Source organism: Amblyomma americanum, chromosome 6 (genome assembly GCF_052857255.1).
Source record: "Amblyomma americanum isolate KBUSLIRL-KWMA chromosome 6, ASM5285725v1, whole genome shotgun sequence".
Lineage (NCBI taxonomy): Eukaryota > Metazoa > Arthropoda > Arachnida > Ixodida > Ixodidae > Amblyomma > Amblyomma americanum.
Genome location: NC_135502.1, coordinates 123591739 through 123595960, shown reverse-complemented (window position 1 = coordinate 123595960; position 4222 = coordinate 123591739). Strand labels below are relative to the sequence as shown.

Here is a 4222-nt window from a genome sequence, read left to right as displayed (position 1 = left end):
ACTTAGGTTAGATACTCTCTTGGAGATGAATGCGTGTTGGAATACTTTGTCTTCCTACCAGAGTGACCGAGAATTCGTCATCTTTAATTGACGTATTTATTACGAATTTAAGTTCTGAAGTCATTAACGCTGGCGTCTTCGCATCGGATCTCAGTGATCACTTGCCGATATATTTATGTTTCAAGGGTCACGTTCGAAACAAGGAAACAAAGACAAACCATTTCATTCAACTAATAACTGATCAGGCTCTTTCTATTTTTCGTGAGAAGATAGCTCAGACATGTTGGGACACTGTATACGATCTTAAAGACGCAAATTTGGCTTACGAGGCTTTTTTAAGCCTATTGAAAGAAAGTTATGACACTAGCTTTCCTTTTAAGTGCATTAAACACAAAAAGAAAATACGTAAACCATGGATTAGTGCAGAGCTATCTGCCAGAATACGGAGAAAGAATGCATTATACAGTGAATTTAAAAAGACCAGAGACCCCGAAATATTTCAGGCTTTTAAAAAAATTAGGAATCGTTTAGACAAAGATATAAAAAAGGCCAGGCGAGATTAATATACACTTTCCTTTAATTCACTAGCTCCAGGTACGGCCGCAATGTGGAAAAAACTGAACTCTTTGTTGAACTGCAATATTCCCGAGGAAAGGATACAGAGCTTAAAAATAAATGGTCTTGAGTTACAGGAAAAAGCACTTGCAGAACGAACACTTTGTTAAAATTGGAAGTAACAACGCACCAGACAATGATCTTGATGGTATTCCATACAACTCTAGCTCTATATTTTTGTATCCAGTAAATGAGGGAGAGATAATTAGCACAATTCACAGTCTAAATAATAGTACCGCTAAAGATATTGATGGTATCCAAATAAAACCAATCAAATATGTTGCTGACCTTCTCTCTCCTTGTCTTACCTATATCTTCAATATCTGTATAAGCGAAGGCACGTTTCCTCGAACGATGCAGATAGCGCGAGTCGCTGCGCTCTTTAAAAAAGGCGATAAAAACGACTTAGGAAACTATCGACCGTTATCAATCCTTCCCGTCTTTTCAAAAGTCTTCGAAAAAGTTATTTTAAAGCGACTATACGAATTCGAGCAGAAACATTGCCTGCTGACTGATTGCCAGTATGGCTTCCGTAAGGGTTTAGGCACACAACTCGCATTGCTACAACAAAAAGAACACATACTAAATCAGTTTGAAGACGGAAGACTTGTACTAGGAATTTTTATTGACCTGTCAAAAGCATTTGACTCCATCAGTCATCAACTTTTAATTAAGAAACTCCAACACTATGGCTTTCTTGGTAACGCTGCATCTCTTATACGCTCCTACTTGGAATTTCGTAGACAAATAGTCGTCATAAACAACCACAGTTCTAACCCATTATCTATTTCAGCAGGGGTCCCACAGGGCAGTATATTAGGACCTTTTTTTATTTAATATGTACGTGAATGATATTGTGAATATTGATGCAACCGTGAAATTTATCATGTACGCGGATGATACCAGCATATTATTAACTGGTAAAACTAGTGACGACCTTGTTGATGCTGCTAATTTAACCTTAATAAAACTAGACGAATGGACACGTAAAAACAGCCTGACGATTAATGCAAGCTTGCTCCGCGACTGCACGGCAGGGAAGCGTGTCAACGTGCTGGAAGCAGAGATGCACAAATGCGTCAGAGAGCGATAACATGAGCTTGCAAACTACGTGCAATTTATTATGCGGAGGCACAAAACAAAAGCAGGTAAAGAATATCAAAGCTTACCGGAAAGCAGCTCGAGTAAATGTGCAAAATGGGACTAGGTTCAGCAGTAAGGGTCGCTTAAAGGCGCTGAAAGGGTCGCTTATTTCATAGTAAAAAAAAAACAAAAACATCTGCATCACTGTGCAATTTTTCACCTGCAATACTTACGCACAGTGACCTTTCGTTGTTTCTTTTAAAGGCGGGCTACGCAGCATGGTTCATTACGAGCGTGTTTTTTATACGTTTGATCAAAGTGCCTTACGTTTGACAGCGCGCTGGTGATTATACTCGCACGCCGGGCGGGGAACTTCGCACGTCGCGTTGACGGTGCGTTCCGCTTTATGCCTGCGGTTATCCTTCTCTTTCTTTCTGTTTTTTTCTGCAGAACTGATTTCTTTCTCGTTGTTAAAGATCCTTTTTTCGCTGAAACGGAGCTATACTTGCTGTGTTCGCGTGTGTCCAACATTTTCTGGTTTAATTTAATTCTTTTAAACAGATACTTAATTTAAGGACGATACGACGCAATGTTCCCGACCGAAATTACCGGTCTTGTTGCAACGCTAACATTAAGAGTGTTTTCCGGACAAGCATGGGCATGGATAAAAGTTTCAGGGAGTTGCTCATTGAGATGTATAGAACATGTTCATTGGAGCGCATATTTCAGACCACGTAAAGAGCTCAACACAGAAATGCTATCGCAAGAATAATTTGCAGGAAAATGTGATTTGCGTTCACCCGAGAGTTGAAGCTTTTGCACTATCTGGAGTAATCTTGCAATGTTAGAGTAATCTTGCAATGTTTGCTTGCACTAAGCCACGATAATACATAATTTGCTAAATATATCGACTCCTGAATAAAACAAAGTTCACCCGCCCTAGCGCAAACATTACGAAGTGAAATTTAATAGCTGGGGACGCTAGAGATGTGCCGCAAGCAGCAATTTTCGCTTGAGGAGAACTTCCGTCCGAACAGCGTTTCTATTTCAGTCGGCGATCTAGGGAAAACTGTTTTTTGTCAGGCATACTTACCTGGTGTCGGGTCATCGGCGATCATGAAGGTCGGGGCCCCGTGCTGAGGCCTTTCATTGCACTTCGGTTGGCTGAAGCGCGCCACTACCCCTTACTGGGGCAGATGGGACACGTAATTTTTGGTAGTGGGGCTCGGCGTCCGCGCCAGCCCCTGAAAAAAAAAATGGTTCGACCCAGTGGCGTTCGTCCGGTTCATCGCTGCCCCGACGGCTCTGCTCTGCTGGGAACGATCGGCTAAGTTTCGGGTGGCTGATTGTGGCATTTTCTCTCTGCGTCTTTGCGCGGTAAGGCAGTAAGCCCGGGCTATGTCCACCCAGTCTCCCGGCCAGGGGAGTTCCCTCTGGTCGGCTTCTCTGTCCACTGATCTCCTACCGTTGGAAGCTTTTTGCGCAGTGGTGTCGGCAGTATCCCTGTCGGGCTGGTGCCTAAGGATGGTGGTGCTATCAAGATGAACAACCCTGGTGCTGTTCGGGCTGCTCTCCAGTCGGCGACTTCTCATTATGAGTCAATCTCAGAGGTTCGCCAGTTTGGACGCGGCGGGATTCTGTGCAGATCGCCAGACCTCGCCTGTGTAAGAGATTTACTAAACTCCTCATCCTTTGCCTCCCTTCGGGTAAGTTCCTTCATCCCTTCACATCTGGCGTGCACGAAAGGTATTGTACGAGGCGTAGACTCTTCCCTGTCTCCGGCAGAGACTCTTGAGCTTCTGTCGGCTGCAGGTGTTGTTGCTGTGCACCGCTGTAGCCGGGATGTAAACAACGTGCGGATGCCCACTGAATCAGTGACTGCTACCTTTGCCGGCACTTCCTGCCCTTCTGAAATCAAGGCATGGCCTCTAATTTTTCGGGTAGACCCATTATCATCTCGGCCTCTGCAGTGTAACAACTGCTGGCGCTATGGACATAGCGCTGGCGGTTGCAAATCCAACTTGAGGTTTTACAACTGTGGGGATGGTCATTCAACGAGCACCTGCACTGAGAAGAATGAGAAGTGTTGCCTTTGCGGTGGTGCTCACTCTGCAAACTACTCAAATTGTCCCTCTCGAGCTCAGGAAATTCAAATTCTGGAAATAATTGACAGGAAACGCTGTTCGCGCCGCGACGCTATTTCAGAGGTCAAAGAACGTGCCCGCGGTTATGCCGGTGTGACCGCTCGGCAAGGTGTCATGTTAGACTCAACGCTGTCCCAGGCAATTGCGGCTGCTGTGGAGGCATCGATGTCTAAAATGGCAGAAAAGATTGTCGGAGTGCCTTACAAATGTTCTAGCGACTCAGATTACACATGCCGTGCAGGCTAGTTTGGCACCTCTTTCGACAACAATTCCCTCTCCTCTTATCCGGTCTCCAATTCCAGTAGCATCACAACCCCAGGAACAAACTTCTGTCCCTTCCGCTGTACTTACCTCGGGTACTTCGAGGGATGTTGATATAA

The 4222-nt window shown here is 44.6% G+C and overlaps 1 non-coding gene across 1 annotated transcript; it reads left to right on the top strand.

The window, feature by feature from the left end:
* Positions 1-2783: 2783 nt before the first annotated feature.
* Positions 2784-2945, top strand: LOC144095764 (U1 spliceosomal RNA). Its single transcript, XR_013306767.1, has one exon. It is a non-coding gene; the product is annotated as a U1 spliceosomal RNA (small nuclear RNA).
* The last annotated feature ends 1277 nt before the right edge of the window (positions 2946-4222 follow it).